Source organism: Diabrotica virgifera, chromosome 10, assembly GCF_917563875.1.
Source record: "Diabrotica virgifera virgifera chromosome 10, PGI_DIABVI_V3a".
Lineage (NCBI taxonomy): Eukaryota > Metazoa > Arthropoda > Insecta > Coleoptera > Chrysomelidae > Diabrotica > Diabrotica virgifera.
This window is the reverse complement of record NC_065452.1, coordinates 124,580,987-124,600,176: the sequence shown is the minus strand read 5'-3', so window position 1 is coordinate 124,600,176 and position 19,190 is coordinate 124,580,987. Positions and strand designations below refer to the sequence as shown.

General features: G+C 36.5%; 1 long non-coding RNA gene across 1 annotated transcript; it reads right to left on the bottom strand.

The window, feature by feature from the left end:
• Positions 1–3,060: 3,060 nt before the first annotated feature.
• LOC126878613 (uncharacterized) lies at positions 3,061–4,865 on the bottom strand. Its single transcript, XR_007695711.1, has 2 exons — positions 4,475–4,865; positions 3,061–3,983 (listed from the first exon to the last, which is right to left on the bottom strand). It is a non-coding gene; the product is annotated as an uncharacterized LOC126878613 (long non-coding RNA).
• Between the last annotated feature and the right edge of the window lie 14,325 nt (positions 4,866–19,190).

The window sequence follows — 19,190 nt, the reverse complement described above, 5'->3', positions numbered from 1 at the left end:
CCACCATTCGATGGAAAGTCCTCTTGGTCCATATATCTTAGACAATTTGAAGCTATTGCGACCGCCAATCATTGGACCGAACAGGAAAAGGCTGTTTCCTTGACTGCTGCTTTGCGAGGTGATGCTGCAGATATATTAAGATCAATTCCTAAGGGTCAAGAAAATTGTTACCAGACCTTGTTCACTCGTCTAGAAAAACGCTATGGAGATGCCCATCTACAACAAGTATACAAAGCACAACTGCGAAGTAGAAGTCAACGAGCAAGTGAGAATCTGCAAGAATTTGAAGCAGATGTGGCTCGTGTGGTGCGGTTGGCTTATCCAGAGGTGCCAGACAGCGTTTTAGAAGAAATTGCAGTAGATACCTTCGTCAATGGGCTGAAAGATAATGAACTACAGAAAGCTTTACGACTAGCAAGACCGAAAGTTTTAGATGAAGCACTTGCTATTGCCTTGGAACACGAAGCAGCTAGCCAAGCTTCACGAAACAATCGAGTAATAACCGTGGAAAAAGGCGATAAGAGAAAAGATGAACGTTTGGTGGAAATGGTACGGAGGGTGATTCGTGACACGATGCCGAAGAGACGCATGAAGAGGGCTGGAAGAGTTGGTTCAAATACAGATGCTTCCTCGATACGGCCATGCAGTGAAAGTTGTAATCACCGGCTTAAAGTAGATGAACAGCTTTGCCCTGTGAGACGAACTACCGTCGTTAATGAGCAATGGCAGCCACAACAGTTACAAGAAGCCCAAGAAGACGATCCATGTATAAAAAGAGTATTGGATTGGATGCGTCGAGGTGAGAGACCTAGTTGGCAAAACATTAGTGCATGTAGTCCGGAAGTCAAGGCCTACTGGAGCCAATGGAATTGCCTGATACTAAAAGATGATCTTCTGTACAGAACCTTTGAGAACGATGATGGTACAGAATCTAAGCTTCAGTTGATTGTACCTAAAAGTAAAGTGTCAGAAGTATTGCGTCAGTTGCATGACGGTACATCAGGTGGACACTTTGGTATTACGAAGACTCTGCAAAAGGTTCGAGAACGGTTCTATTGGGTGAACTGTAAAGATGATGTAAGAAGATGGTGCCAGAAATGTGAACTGTGTGCATCCGGTAATGGTCCAGTTGGTAAAAAGAGAGCACCCATGAGACAGTACAATGTTGGCAGTCCTATGGAAAGAGTAGCAATCGACATTGCAGGTCCATTTCCAGAAACTGATGCTGGAAATAAATACATCCTGGTAGCCATGGATTATTTTACGAAATGGACCGAGGCCTATGCATTACCAAATCAAGAAGCTGCTACCGTTGCAGAGGTACTTGTTAAAGAATTCTTCAGCCGATTTGGTGTTCCCTTGGAGATCCACTCCGACCAAGGGCGAAACTTTGAGTCAGCTCTTTTCCAAAACGTTTGTAAATTGATTGGTGTCAATAAGACCAGAACAACACCCCTGCATCCTCAATCAGATGGGATGGTCGAGAGGATGAACCGAACGATGGGTAAACACTTGTCCAAAGTTGTATCTGAAAATCAGCGAGATTGGGACCAACACATTCATTTATTCCTGATGGCCTACCGCTCGGCCGTAAATGAAACTACAGGTCAAACACCAACCTGCCTGATGTTGGGTCGTGAAGTTCGTTTGCCCTGCGACCTAGAGTTTGGTTGCGGACCTTCCGAGGAACATGTTGCAGGTGAAGAATACGTCGACCGCCTTAAGTTACGAATGAACAACATTCATGAACTTGCCCGACAACACATCCAGATAGCCAGTGACAGAATGAAAGATCAATATGATTCTCGATGCAAGATTGAAAGCTTCGAAATAGGTGATCTTGTCTGGCTTTATAATCCACAACGTCGTCGCGGCTTGTGTCCTAAACTACAAAGACAATGGGAAGGTCCGTATGAAGTTAAGAAGAAAATAAATGACGTAATATACAGAATTAAGAAGTTGCCAAACGGTAAACCAAAAGTTATTCACATAAATCGTCTCGCACCATATGCTGGCTCAAATGAAACAGAGGAAGCCCGAGTCCTCCAACAGGAGATGAAAGATGCACCACAGCCAAGTTTTAAGGAATTTATGTCAAATTACGCAGAAAGAAAGAGTGCTAGATTCGGCGTGACCACAGAAGTTCAGCAAGATCTGTTTGGTGTTCCAGAAAACGTCTCTCTAGCCCACTGTGTTGCCCAAGACCTCGAGATGACTAAAGGAATCTCGTCCGTATTCAATAGAAAGTTCGGCAGCCTGGACGAGTTAACCCCTTCCGCTCCAGGCCACTTTTTGAGATAGGGAGCTGTATACCAGCAAAAGTTTTTTAATGAAAATACATTTTACGATAGTTATGATGTATAATAGAAGAGATATTCACCTATGGGGCCAAAAAAATGTTTGAAGCAATTTGAATTTATATAACAATTTATAGTGTTTACCAGAATATCCACATAAGGATATTTGGGTGTAATGTAACAAAAAGAAGAAAACTTCTGTTGGAGTGAAAGTAAAAAGAAAGATATACTCCAACAGAAGTAAAGAAAAAAAATAATGAAAAGAACTGGTATAAAAATGAAGAGAATGTGTATGTGGGGTGTGTGTAAAGAAAAGGGTGCAGTGCGTCTACGTTGAGAAGCCGCAATAGGAAAAAATACTACTTTAGTGCAGTAGTACTGAAGAAATGGGGGATTAGAAGGGATAGAAGTAGGAGTGGGAAGAGACAGAGGCAAACGGAATAGAGTTGGCTAGCAAGAGATGCAAGAAAACCACTTGACACTCAAGGATGGATACGGCTCGTTTGCATGCCTGTCGAAGAACAGTAGCTCTATATAGATAGTAATGATGACTAAAAGATGAAATAATAAAATAAGAATAATGTACTGAAAATGAATGGAGATGACTAATGACTAAAAACGAACAAAATAAATAAAACTAACTAATCATGGGCGCCATGAAAATGATCTTCGATCATTCTCCCAGGTATCTTATACTGCTGTCAAATATTAAATATATCAAACCTGTAATAATGAACATAAAGGAATAATAAAATAATTGATATACAAAATAAATACATATTTATTAAAAATAACTACTAGATTTTTGACAATCTCTGAGTTACACAAAGTGTATATCATGTTACTCTAAAATGACATAAGTTATACAAAAAGTCATCTCTAAGATAACAACAATGTTACCTGTTACAAAATTACAGGTATAAGTACCTTTCACTAACATATAGGGTACAAAATTACATAAGTCTTCTACCAAATGGTTATAGTACGCCTGCTACGTACAACTAAAGGAAACTGACAAAGATGAAAATACTACAAATAAATAGGCCCAAGCCTCACTAAGGGAAAATACAGTAATGAATAAATAAAGTTAAATATACAATTGACTAAAGTAGAAATGAAGTTGAGATAAATACCGACGATGACCTAAATTAACCGAACAAATGGAATAAAGCGAATAACAGTAAAATATTTGGGAAACAAGCTAGTAATATTAAAAAATAAATTTACCCGAATTACATAAACCAATATCAAAGCAATAATAAAGTATTAAAAACCTAATTTTCTCTAGGCTTATTCCTGTGCACAAGAAGTTACCGTAGATACAAAGTTTGGGAACCAAATAATCTAATATACAAATATGTCAAAAAAACCAGAGGTAACCTAAATCTGGAAAAAAACATAGTGTATTTAACAGATAGTCTGAAATATAAAAAAAACCAATAGTTACTAAAACACCTCACTAAATGTTCCCAAACGAGGTTGCGGTTGCATCCTAGAAAATGATGCACCAGGATGGTGCGACCCCATGACTCCTGTAGGCCCAGGTGCCAAGACGAAAATTGAGCTGGAACGCTCCCATAGCTTGCTCCCAATTAGACATATTCCCAAGGTGACTTGACTGTGGCTGTAGTGGTTTCCCTAGGTGTCAAAGGGCTATGAGTTCACCATGTGGTTACTCCAAAATGGCTAAAAAAATATTCCCCGTTTTATTTCTCATTTCAAACATGAGCAAAAAGTAAAGGGAAGAAGAAATAATTGAGGAACTTTTTAGAAGCAATAGTATAGAAAAACCGACCATTAAAAATGTAACAAAAACCAATCTCAAGTAACCTTGAACTATTTTGAGTGTGAATACATGAACAAATGACATGGAATTTGTAATTTGAATATGATTAATTTAAGGAAATATCTGTAAAAATATTGAATTTATAAAATATTGGATATTCAAAAACCTACAGAGAAATGATACTTATTTCCAATATTAATTTGAGGACTGCATATGTTTGGTTATGTCTAACCAAAAAAATATATTAATGTATAATTTTCTTTGAATGAATACTCAATAATCGAATCTACATAAAATCCAAATAATGAGTTGACTAAGAAATTTTAACAATGGGACTAATATTTTAATATTCAAGGCTAACAAAAAAATTATTATAAAAAGGTTTTATTACCGGTGATTTCTATTCCGATTCCAAGAGGGGTTGTTCTACCCACATGCCACCCTACTGTAGAAAACCATTTGTGGTAATTTTTTTTCTTTTCACTGATGTTATAAAATAAAAAAAAACCAACCGCCATTCTAATATTCTATGGTAGCAACCAACTTCACCTACAGCCACAGGTCAAGTGATGAACATTCGTCTCTCCTTCCAAGAGTACGACGTCAAACTCACCGAACGCGAAATAATTCTCGATAGGTGGAGTATGTTCCATCACCGAGGTATGACGTCACGTCAGTGGTCCTATACGAGGAATTAGAGAATTTAAATGGGAGAGCGAAGGAAAATAATTATAAAAATAATTAAAGAGTTAAGTTAGTAACGTGACCGTTACAGTAATAGTATATCCACCCTTGTATATCGATTGTACTACCAAAATATCCACATCTGGATACCATTAAAATGTATCAATGTCTATTATTTAATTTATAAAGTCAGGCTAAATAAAAATAAAACATATATAAAAAGACAGTGAACAATTTAATTATATTCAGAACGTCGACCTTGAGCTGTTTACATTATTCTGGGAATTGTGTAAAAAAAATTGGCTAACCATGATATCGCCGTATGGATATCCATGTCCTACCGTGATCCAAATTAATCTACAGAGCACTACACCACTTTTACAGAGTGCAGTAATATCCCTATATGAATATCCGTATGTGGATATCGTGGTAAAGTTCGCCATACCTAAAAATATCCATACGTGGATACGATGGAGCGGAACAGGTTAAGGAATCAACAACCTAAAATTGGAAGAGTATTGCGATTGGAAGATGGTCCTCGATCTTTGCTGTATATAGTGACCAGGAAGTCTTATACGGACACGCCAAGCTACGAGAACATATGGCGTGCTCTAACTAATTTGAAGAAAATCGTGTGTAATTATGACATCAAAGATTTGGCTATACCAAAAATAGGCCATGTAGTAGAAAGTCTGGATTGGAAGATTGTGAGAAGCATGCTTGAAGTGATCTTCAGAGAAACTGGCGTACGAATTACTGTGTGTTGCATGAACCCGAAGATGTCATACCCTTCAAAGACAGTAGACTGCTATTTCTTCTTGAAGGGTGTATGCAGAGATGGAGAGTCGTGTAGATTCCGCCATCCTGGGCCTTCATCTAGAGTTGCTGATCGGGACGCTCAGATCTTAAGAGGGGAGCAGTGTAACAAAAGAGAAATCTTGGACGACCGCCGTATAACAGTAAACACCTCGAGAATGACGTCATCGAATGATCTAGGCCTCGGCGGAAAGGAGGAGGGACTTCTCGAACGTACGATCCGTAGGCGGAACACGCTGATAGCTAGAGATGGGCGTCGATTGTTCCAGAATAACAACTGGGTATAAATACGGGCATATTTGTAAATACAGTTTAGTCTTAAGCTAAAGTTTGTAAAGTAAACTTGTATAAATAAATAATAAAGTCGTATATAAATACGAACCGCTAGTTTTATTGTAATTATAAGTAATTACAATAGTCACGTTACAATATTTTAACGTTTACCAATAATTATTGTAAGTTGGCCATGATTGAATTGTCAGAAACTGACAGTTTGACATTATTGTTTATTAATTCAGTATTGGGGTACACCGTAAATTAGCAACAATTATTATTTAGTAATTTAGTAATTAATTCAATTTAAATTAGCAATAATGAATTTTACTACTGATTAAATGGTAGATATGATCTTGATTTTTGGGGAATGCAATAAAAATTCATTACTATCAGCTAGAATTTATCAAGAACGGTTTCCAGATAGGTGGCAACCTAGACAAGATACATTTGAAAAATTGAAAGATCGATTTAACCGCACTGGTTAAGTGAATTATGAAAAACATGAACGAACAAAAACTAGTGTGACCGAGTAAAACGAAATGAGTGTGTTGATGGCAGTTACAGAAAACCCACACACAAGTATAAGGAGTATTTCCAATGAACAAGAACTTAGTTACTATTCTGTTCAAAACATACTATCTAAAAACAAGATGCACCCTTATCCTATTCAAAAGCACCAAGAATTAAATAATGATGATTTTCAGAAACGAATAGTATTTTGTGAATGGGCCTTAGAAAAAATTATTGAGCAGAGAGATTTTTTTGATTATGTCCTATTTGGTGATGAAGCTACATCGAAACGGTTCTATTAATAGGCATAACCTTCACTACTATTCAACAAGTAATCTATACCACATAGTAACACATAGTCAAACAAAATGGTCTCTAAATGTGTGGGGAGGTATCGTCGGTAATCATGTAGTAGGACCATATTTTTTTGAAGATAATTTAAATGGTTAGATTTATTTAGATTTTATCGTAAATCAGTTACCGATATTATTAGAAGAGGTTCCACTTATATACGTGAACAAATGTGGTCTCTCATGACGGTGCTCCTGCGCACCACAACGAATTAGTACGTGGTGAACTTAATGATCAGTTTGGTGAAAGATGGATCGGAAGGGATGGACCGGTAAGGTGGCCCCTAAGGTCACCAGAGTTCAATAAAATGGACTCATTTTTTTGGGGTTACGTTAAGAACGAAGTATATAAAATACCTCCACAACAAGAGATGATATGAAAAATAGAATCCGAATTGTATTTCAAAATATTTCTTTACAAATGCTTAGTAATGTAAGCAACCCTTTCAATGACCGCTTTCAAGTATGCATAGATATTTTGCATGCTAGAAGATAAGTTAAAATTACTGTTGTTTTTTATTTTTTTGTGTTATTTTTCTTTTAATTTTCCGTCGGTTATTTTTTATAAATTTTATTTAAAATAAATTGTTTTCTTTTCTTTGTCGTTATTTCGTTACTGAATTAATAAACAATAATGTCAAACTGTCAGTTTCTGACAAATAAATCATGGCCAACTCACAATAATTATTGGTAAACGTTAAAATATCTACCAAATTAATACTTTGATGGAAAAATAAAAATATCTAGAAAACTGATAACTTTAGGTATAGGGAGTACTCCATAAAATTTGAAGTACGATATTAGTACTTTTTGATAGTGATATAAAATACAGGGTGTTCTATTTAAAATTACCAAGAAAATAATGTACTTACATTTTGACTTACCCTGTATTTGATTTAACGAATATTATGAAAACGAATATGTTTTATAATTTTTAACAATTATTAAAAAACTATAGTTGCAATAAATCAATGTTCTTATACTCCTTTTTAATTATACAGGGAGTTAAACTTGATACGATTTTCAGGTAATATTGGCTATAACTTTTTAAATACCCGGTATAACATAATAAAATTTACATTGTTGTGATGTGGAAGTGAAGCAGATTTCAAATTTAAAATAAAATACAGGGTGTTCCAGTTAAAAAAACATAAGTTTGGTCTGCCACCATCTTATGGAACACCCTGTAAGATTGTAACTAATTTTAAAATGTGGAGTTTAAAGATGCCTACAATTTTTGTCAACAACTTTTTTTTGTAATTTTTACTATAACAGATCTACTGAGCTTCCTCACACTAATTAATCACCCTGTATATATATATATATATATATATATATATATATATATATATATATATATATATATATAACAGCTTTAACAGGCCTTATAGGCCTACGGCTTCTAAATTCTGGATAATATTTCTCCATTCTTTTCGGTCCTGTGCACTCTTTCTCCAGTCCTTCACCCCGTTTCTTCTAAATCCCTCTCTGCGGCCTCTAACCATCTCTTCCTTGGGCGACCTCGTCTCCTTTTTCCCAGTGCTCTGTCATTCAATATTCGTTTGACGTTTCTACTTTCTGGCATTCGAGTAATATGTCCCAGCCATCTAACTCTTTGGGCTCTTATTTTTGTCATTATTTTTGGTCTCCCATACATCCTCATTACTTCTTCATTTGTTCGTCTCCTCCAGGTTTTCTCTGCTATCTGTATACCTCCAAATATCTTTCTTAGGACCTTCCTTTTCCATATCTGTATCTTCTTCTCCTCTTGTTGATTCATTACCTACGTTTCGCTCGCATACAACACTGCGGGCCGTATTATCGTTTCATACATTCTGATTTTCGCGTTTATTGATATATTTTTTGCTTTTAATATCGTGTTTACGGCACCCACAACTCGACTTCCCTTCAATAATGTTTTATCTATTTCTCTTTCTTCCCTTTCAGTATTGGTTACAGTCACTCCCAGGTATTCGAATTCTGATACTTCCTTAAATTTATATTCACCTCCTTCTCCTTTCAATTTTATATAGTTATCCTCTTTATTTATATTTCCTTTCATTACCATGTATTGTGTTTTTCCTTGGTTGATTTTTAATCCATAGCTTTTTGCTTCCGCTTCGAACTTTTGGAATATTTTTTGGAGATGTTCCTTTGTTCCTGTTAGGATGACTAGATCATCAGCGTAAGCTATAAACTGCTGTCTGTTGTTAAATATGGTACCGCTTGTACTAATTTTTACCTTCTTACTATGTGCTCTAGTACCAAGTTAAATAAGTCTGTGGATAGAGGGTCACCCTGTTTCAGTCCTTTATTCACTGTGAATTGTTTTGAAAAATTTCCTTCCATTGTTATCCTGTTTTTTGTATTGTTGAGCGTCATTCTCACTAATTTAACCAGCTTTCTTGAAATACCTAAGGATCTCATTGCTTCATATAGCATATCTCGGTCTACTGAGTCGTAAGCCTGTTTAAAGTCAATGAACAACATGTGTAGTCCCAAATTTTGTTCGTAGCTGTTGTTCTGTATTAGTTTTAATAAACATATTTGATCTGTTGTTGATCTTCCTGGTCTAAAACCTCCTTGGTATTCTCCAACGATCTTATTTACCTCCTTTTGCAATCTATTTCGGATGAGTTTTGCAAGTATTTTATAGGCCACTTCTAATAACGATATTCCTCTATAATTTTCGCAACTTGTTTCATCACCTTTTTTGTAGATTGGCTAGATGAGTGCATTGTTCCATTGTTGCGGCATTTCCTGTTTTTGCCAGACTGTTAATATTAGTCGGAAAATTTTTTCTTGTAGCTTTTCTCCTCCTGATTTAAAGATCTCTGCGGAATTCCGCTTTCTCCTGCGCTTTTGTTATTTTTTTGCTTCAATATTTCTTCTTTTACTTCTTGTAGTGTGCGTTCTTCTTCACGTTGTTGTTCGGTGTTATCCTGTTGATGTTGTTATATTTCCTGGGGTTCTGCTTGTTTATTTGCATTTAATAGTTCTTCAAAATACTCCGCCCATCTGTTCAATTTTTCTGTTGTTTCTCCTAAAAGCACACCGTCTTTACCTCTACAGTAACTTGTTTTACTCTTTGTAATTCCTCGTGATTTTTTTACTTCTTGGTAGAAATTTCTTATTTCCTTGTTTATTTATGATTCTTCTATTGTTTTCAACTGTTTGTCAAGATGTTCTCTTTTCTTTTTTCTGCAGATTTGTTTTACTTCTCTTCTTGTCATTTCATATTTTTCTGTAGTATCCTGTGTATTATTTTTGTCTTTTTCTATTTTTGCTTTATTTCTACCTATCAATGCTATTTTACAACCCTCGTTAAACCAGTCTCTTCGTTTCTCTGCTTGTACTTTTCCTAGACATAGTTCCGTTGCTTCTGTCATCGCTATCTGTATATTCTTCCATTCTTTGGAACGAAGTCTTTTATTTATCTCTGCCACAAATCTGTTTGCCGTTTTTTCTTCTTTAAGTAATTCTATCTTGTATGTTGATCTTTCTTTTGCTGTTCTTGGGTTTCTTGGCAGCTCTTGTTTAAGTTTGGCTATCGTTAGAAGTAAAACTAATAGGTGTACAATAAATATATTATACACGGCTCACTAAAATAATTAGTTACGCCCCTGTACTACTGATTACTTAAAATTCAAGTAGTATTTATGTAACCTTTCTGGAAACTCCAGGTTATTGTTGAGACTCGCATTTGAACCCCTCGCCGGGGCAGATCGTCAAAAGCTTCCTAACGAGAATCATCTCTAATCTATCGACGCTCCCGCTATTCGTAAAAAGGCCGCATTTTACCGGCTTTTTTTTGCTATCGTTTTATACCGCTCAGATAATTCAATCTGCTCAGTATTATCGACGATGATTTATTTAGCGTATTAGTGAGTGCCTTACAAATGAACCAAATGGATTATGGAATTCAATCAGAGCTCTGATGTGACACGTCATCAAGGAATAAAACTGTAAGTACTCTACATGTATGTGAACATAACTTATTAGTCGTGATACTGTATGCATTTTGAACCAAATACCTCTCGTAGCAAATATTCTTTGTGCCATTTATGCAGATAATACTTTAAATTACATATGAAAAATCGTTATCTACTCTTAACCAGCTTACCTATGGGAATATACTCTATAACCGTACAATAAGTATAGGTTACTATTGTTAAGGATACTTTACGTATTGCCTAAACATTTCTGTTCCATCGAGCCGTATCATATTAATTATTTATTAATTAAATCCTCAAGGTCCTTCGTATTTGCATATTTTGATAATCTCTATTCTGAGAATAACGGTTTTTCATTTATAGTGTCTTTCTGTTGCATTTGGAAATTTCCAAGCCACGCCGCCCCGGCACAAAAATAAAATATTCCTCTCTTTCTGCACTCAAATTCTCAGTATTTAACCCAGCACGTCTCTACAATAGCTGGTAGGTTGTTAAGCCCGGTCTACACGTGCAATTTCAGAAACTACTTGCTTTGTTCAAATAAAGGAGTCGTTTTGTTTGTATGAAAAAATATTTGCATATATTACATTATTTTATTTTCGTAAATATATTTTTCTGTTTATAGTATACAAAAAGTGTACTCATTTCTTGGCTGATAGTACGGGTGTTATAATTTTAACATTGTTTGTTCAACCTTTTGATTTAAATTAAATTTATAATTTTGAATCCGATTAAGCCTGGTTCACAGGTTACAAAAATTATTAAAAATAATTTTGTTTTCTTGCATAAATTGTAAGTTTTTGCTACATTTAGCTTCGCTTAAGCTCATTTTACACTTCTAGAAAACTATAGAAAATAAATAATTGTTTTTTCCTTCAATTTAATTAATTTAAATACTTGTTAAGGGTGTCTCACACTTGCTGAAAAATACCCATTTTGGAAAATTGCATATATTTTGAAATTTTATAGTTTTGCATTTCATATACTAATCTGCGCTCATACAGGGTGATACTATTAAGCCAATCTCACACTATTAAACGTGTAATATATAATATGTTGTACATATTCTCTCATTTTCGCATCGATTTATAGGTTTAGACATTTGCAAATAATCTATCTAATCTCACATTCTCGCAACATGGCTGACCGATCAAAATATAACCGACAGAGGCTCACCGCAAAACTTGATATAACCAAGTTGGCTGATTCGGTTCCCACAACTCTTAATTCTCTAAACAAATATAAAATTCGTGAAATAATTTCACAACTCAAACATTCTTACGGACTTTTCCGCGATGCTCAAAATGTGCTGGAGACGATCCCCGAGGAACCTACCCCCTCTACTGATTCCTCTGTGGTTTTTGATAAATATTTGGATACAATTTCTCTATTGGAAGAAAGGTTAGAGGTCATTGAAAGTTCTAATGTGACTGCTACCCCCTCCCTCCAATTTGACCCTAATTCTTCTCTAACCTCACAGTCTATGGCTAGGCAACGAACAGTAAACCTCCCTCGTATTCAGTTAAAACCATTTAGTGGCTTAGTTACTGAATACAATTCATTCATTGAGACCTTTGATACAATAATAGGATCTGATACTACATTAAGTGATCTGGAAAAACTCATTTACCTCAAAAGTTTTCTAACTTCCGAGCCTTTGACGCTTCTCGAGCATATCCCACTCACAGGTGACAATTACAAAATAGCCCGGGATAACCTGACACAAAGGTACGCCAACTCTAAATCGCTTATCAAAACTCTCATCTCTCAAATTCTTGATGCGCCTCCTATTTCTGGAAACGCAAATCACTCACAATTAAGAAATTTTCATACGGTCATGTCAAATAATTTCAAGGCCCTATTGAACTTGAATAGGCCCCCTTCAGATCTCTTGCATTTACTTCTCATACATATCGCTACTCAGAAACTCGACGCACCTACCATTAGGGCTCTTGAGTTCCAATCCGGTGGTAGCCAAGCTACCCCTGATTTTGTCCATTTTCTAGGGGAAATCGAGACACGCGTTGTTCATCTTGAGAATATTCAATCTCAATCAAAACCAAAATCGACTACTACTTCCAGACACTCTTTACACCTAGCCTCAGACACTTCTACCAGTAACCTTTCGCCTCGCTTAGGTCCTAAGAAATGTTCCTATTGCAACGACTCTCACTCGATCTACTCTTGTCCTCAGTTCAAGCAGTTGAATTCTAAAGAACGTTTTAGTTTTGTCAAACAAAATAAATTTTGTATTAATTGTCTTGGGTCTCACATGCTCGATCAGTGTAAATCCAAATTCTCTTGCATAGTTTGTAAATCTCGTCATCACACGTTGCTCCATTTCGACAAAACGGGTCATAGTAACCCTTCCGCGGCTGTTGGCCAACACAACTCAAATAATCATAATAAAACCGCTATCTCAAATAACTCCCATACACAGGGTAATTCACAACAGGGGCCCTCACATGTTAGAGCTCCTGAAACGGAAGTTAATCTTCAAAATTCGACTCCACATTCAATGGCTCTATCTGCAGCCTCGCTTGATAATCATTTGGTGTTATTAAGCACACTCCAGGTCTATCTTGTCGCTCCTAGCGGCAAGAGGGTCTTCGCAAAGGCACTTTTAGACTCGGCCTCACAGGTTTCATTTATTAGTGCTGACCTCGTAAAGGAACTGTCACTCACCACTAGAGATGGAAAATTACGGATCAATGGAATTAACTCCACCTCATCCTCGTCTCAATCTATTGTAGATACAACAATTTTCGCTGTCGCTAACGACGTTCCTTTTGACATCTCGTGCTCTGTACTCCCAAAGATAACAAATCCGCTTCCTCAAATTTCTATTTCGGCGAGCAAACTAAACATACCCTCAGAGATACCATTAGGTGATCCGATGTTCCATGTAACATCCCCAATTGGTATCCTGCTCGGTGCAGACCTGTATAACGATATCATTCAACCTGAAATAATTCGTTTGGGAAAAGGTCTTCCCGTTCTTCAACGCACTCTACTCGGGTACACGATATCAGGGTCAGTTCCAGACTTTGCTCTTAAGTCGAAAAATACTAAAAAGGCTTTGGAATTTTATTCAAACTCTCTCGTTACTTGTTGTTCTCATAACACTCCTTCCGCCGTAAATGAGCCGGTAGTGTCCAACGAGGAACTATCCGATCATTTACAAAAATTCTGGGAGCTGGAAGAAGCCGCTCCTCAGAACACCGATCTCATTAATGATCACCCCGCTGAAATTAATTTTGTAAAACATGTTAATGTTCTCCCCAATGGACGATATGAGTCCACACTCAATCTCAAACTCCCTATCGAAGATATAGACATGGGAAATTCGTTTCTCTCGGCAAAAAGACGTTTTCTCAGTCTCGAGAAACGTTTTCAACTCAACCCTGATTTATTGGAAAAATATCAGGACATTATATCGGAATATCTCAATAACGGACAAATAATTCAAGTGCCGTTAAAAATGCTAAATGACTCAGGTAAACCTAATTACTTTCTCCCTCACTTTCCCGTTTTCAAATCCAACTCTACTACTTCCACTCGTATAGTTTTCGATCCAAACAATAAATCGTCTACGGGAATCTCCCTCAGTGACGTCATAGACAAAGGTTATGTCGTCCAACATGAACTTTTTGACATTCTCGCTAAGTTTCGTCAGTTTAAATTCGCACTAGTAGGCGACATCAAGGCTATGTTCCTACAAATCGCCATTTGTCCCACTGAAACATTTCTGTTAAATTTTCTCTTTAGGGACAATATTCAGCAGCCTTTACGGTGCTATCAATTTCAAAGATTACCCTTCGGGCTCCCAAGTAGCCCATTTATCGCTCAAAGAGTTATCAAGCACATCGCTGACAACAACAAACATACCCACGAACTTGCTACTAGTGTTCTGCAAGAATCTATCTATATGGATGACCTGATCAGCGGTGCTGACAGTCTTCATGAATTAAGTTGTCTTTTCGAACAATTAACTTCTTTGCTAGAAACCCATGGTTTCCTCCTCCACAAGTGGAACTGCAGTTCTTCAGAATTTCTGTCTCAACACAATTTAAATCCCGTCTCTGAAGTCAGTCTTAACTTCACGGGATCTGATAAAGTCTTAGGCATATTCTGGGATTCAGAACGCGACCACTTTTCGTTTAAAACTCCTATCTTCAAATTGGCTAATGTTGTTACTAAACGTACTATTCTCTCCTACATTGCTACTTTGTATGACCCGCTAGGATGGTTATCCCCTGTCCTTGTGAACGCTAAGCTCTTGATACAGGAAATATGGTCCCAGAAATTGGACTGGGATCAACCCATTGACTCACCCATCATTATGAAAAATTGGCAAAACCTCTTATCGACATTCAAAACTATAGAAGAGGTCAAGGTACCTCGATGCTTACTTTTACAAAAGAAAGTTGTTGATGTTCAATTAATTATTTTCACCGACGCATCGGAAAAAATATACAGCACTTGTGTGTATCTCAAAGCGACATACTCAGACTTTTCTGTATCGTCGCGGCTTATCGCTTCTAAAAACAAAATTTCTCCGCTAAAAAATAAACTCACCATCCCCAAATTGGAACTTTGTGGAATAGTGTTGGGAGTCACTCTGGCTCATAGACTTTTTCACATCTTCAAGAAAAATTTGAGTATATCTTCATCTCATCTCTTTGCTGACTCTACAATTGCCTTGTCTTGGATACTTTCTAAAAAACACATTTGGAACATTTTTGTACAAAACAGAATTCAAAAGGTCAATTCCTTGTTGGAAACTTTTCCTTGTGATTTCCATTTCGTCAGAAGTCACGAAAACATCGCTGACCCCGCTTCCAGAGGGATAAATGTCTTTGATAATCCCCAGACCACCGAAGACTGGTTATGCGGACCTAGCTTTATTAGAGACAATCCCATCGATTTTTCTCTTCATCAAATTCCTCATTTTCAGGATGATCTTCCTGAATTAAGGAAGTTAGTTGTCTCAAACATAGCAACAAATCACGAACTCAACGACACCTTTGAAAATCTATTCGCTAAATCTTCTTCTTTTCGTAAAATTCAAAGAATTGTCGCTTATCTTTTTAGATTCATCAGTAATATTAAAAAGAAAATAAATAACTCTCCACGAGATACGGATATATTGACGCCACCCGAAATGGAGATCGCTGATCACGCGATCATCAGGTATATCCAAAGTATCTACTTTAAAAAAGAGATTCTTGAATTGAAAAATGCTAAACTCGTGACCAATAAAGCCATTCGTAAACTCAACCCCTTCCTACAACATAATGATGGGCTGATTCGTGTGGGAGGACGTCTCCGACACGCCCCCATATCGTATAATCAAAAACACCCCATTCTACTTCCTTCTAAATGTCGAGTTGTAGAACTAATCTTGACTCAAGCTCATCATAAGTTATTACATTCAGGCGCGCAAACAGTACTTTCGTATGTCAAAATGAAGTACTGGCCAATTGACGGATTAAGACAGATTAAACGCTTAATTCGTAAGTGTGTAAACTGTTTCCGATTCATGACACCCAATTCTGTTCAACAGATGGCAGATATGCATCCCGATCGTGTACTCCCCACTAGACCCTTCCAAGTCGTCTCAGTGGACTATGGGGGGTTCTTCTTAATTAAGTCCTCACATTTGAGGAAGGCACCGCTTTACAAAGCATACGTAGCCTATTTCATTTGCATGAGCACTAAATGTGTTCATATCGAACTCGTCACAGGATTAAGCGCAGAAGCCTATATTCTTACTCTGAAAAGGTTTATTGCCAGAAGATCCACGCCCAGTATTATTTGGAGCGACAATGCCACAAATTTCCATGGGGCAAAAAATGAAATGCGCGAATTCTATGATTTTTTCTTAAATCAAAATAATTCGGAACAGATTAAGGAATTCTGTACTCAAAACTCCATAACTTTCAAGATGGGTGTTCCCCGCAACCCCCATCAATTCGGCCTCCATGAGGTAGGAATAAAGAGTGTGAAGTATCACCTCTATCGAATTATAGGAAATTCCCACTTCACCTTTGAAGTGTTTAACACAGTATTATGCCAAATCGAGGCTATTCTAAATTCGAGACCCATCACTAGGATGTCGTCTGACGCCAATGACTTCGCTTTCCTATCTCCAGCTCACTTCTTAGTTCAAAGAAGTTTAACCGCGCCCCCTGAACCAAGTGTTTCAGAGATACCTGAAAATAGGTTGAATCTTTTTCAGCGTATTAGTAAAATTCAACAGCAATTTTGGAAATTGTGGAAAAAAGACTATCTTTGCCTCCTGCAGCAAAGAAATAAATGGACCGACCCTACTGACCCTGTCAAGATCGGGGATTTGGTTCTGTTGAAGGAGGATGGTACTCCTCCACTCTTATGGCCAACTGCCAGGGTAATAGATGTATTGCCTGGTAAGGATGGTCTAGTTCGTACTGTCAAGATTCACACTACTCACGGTGATTTTCTTCGTGGTATTACGAAAATCGCTGTGATTCCCCTGGAAGATTAAAATCTATCCCTAGGGGGAAAACTTATCGTTTTCCTCCATTTTATCGTTGTTACCCCTTGTGTATATAAACTCTAATTTCTTCAAACATTTCTTATCGTTGTGCACATCTTTGCCAATCCCCTCTCTTCGAGGTGATATAGGCCATCTCTCTCGCCTGTCGCCCCCGGCAATATGTACAATAAATATATTATACACGGCTCACTAAAATAATTAGTTACGCCCCTGTACTACTGATTACTTAAAATTCAAGTAGTATTTATGTAACCTTTCTGGAAACTCCAGGTTATTGTTGAGACTCGCATTTGAACCCCTCGCCGGGGCAGATCGTCAAAAGCTTCCTAACGAGAATCATCTCTAATCTATCGACGCTCCCGCTATTCGTAAAAAGGCCGCATTTTACCGGCTTTTTTTTGCTATCGTTTTATACCGCTCAGATAATTCAATCTGCTCAGTATTATCGACGATGATTTATTTAGCGTATTAGTGAGTGCCTTACAAATGAACCAAATGGATTATGGAATTCAATCAGAGCTCTGATGTGACACGTCATCAAGGAATAAAACTGTAAGTACTCTACATGTATGTGAACATAACTTATTAGTCGTGATACTGTATGCATTTTGAACCAAATACCTCTCGTAGCAAATATTCTTTGTGCCATTTATGCAGATAATACTTTAAATTACATATGAAAAATCGTTATCTACTCTTAACCAGCTTACCTATGGGAATATACTCTATAACCGTACAATAAGTATAGGTTACTATTGTTAAGGATACTTTACGTATTGCCTAAACAATAGGAGAATAAAAATTTTAATATTAAAATTATACAGAGTGACGGATAAAAAAATTGAACGTAATAAATGAGTGCTGAAAGGCGTATGTGGGCCCTCTGGGCAATACATAAGTTTTAGTTGGGAATTTAGTCTTCTCGACCCAAAAAACCCCACATAGCAAATTTCATGTTGCTGTCTCATACCTGTCAGGAAATATTCAATAATAAATAAAAAAAAGTTTAACTTTGACACCCTGTAACTAGGTTATTATAAACTTTGTACTAAGGTAAGTTAGCTTAACTCGGCCTATTTTAACCTCAGGAACCTGAGTTTAAGCTATGGCCCATTCTTTACCAAACACCCTGTATATGGCTGAGGAGGCTAATCGGTCTGTAATTCTCTAAATTTGCTTTGTCTCCTGCTTTGTGTAATAGAATCATAATAGCGTTGTTCCAGTCTGTTGGAATATTGGCGTTGTGAAGCAGATATTGAAAAGTAGTTCAATTTTTTCCAGTAATACATCTCCTCCAATTTTTAGTGCTTCTGACACTATTCTATCTTCACCTGGGGTTCGATTATATTTTTCATTTTCTTCAGGGCCTCTTTGATTTCTGATTTTGTTATATCGTGAATTAAATCTGATCCTTGGTTTAATACCCCAGCTTTTACTATAATTGGAGGTTGCGTATTGTCATCTATTTTTCTTGATCCGTATAACTCTGTATAGAACTCTTCGACTATTGATAGATCTCTGTTTGTATTTTCTTCTCCAGTTCTGTTTCTTAGTTTGTTAATTTCTATTTTTCTCTTTTGTACGCTTCTCTTCAAAACTTGTTCTTAATAATGTTGTTTAATACTTTTCTGGATTTTATTGACTTATAATAATTGTGATGTCATAGATCAAATTTATACTATTTATGTCACCTAATTGCTCGCCACTGGACAGCTTCCCACAATGTTATTGCACATAAATTACACATATTGCTTATTGTTTGTAATGAGACAGATTGTAAGAAACATTGGAGGTTTAAAAAAAATTTTTTAAAAACTTTATTTTATTTTCAAAAATGAAAGTATTTTAGGAATTAAAATTTTTCTTGTATTTAATAATAGACGCTTGTATCTACCTATTCCCAAATTTTCATTCTTGATTTATTTTTTTTTGGTTTTGTCAAAATGTTGTGTTTATTGATCGGGCTATTATCCGTGACTA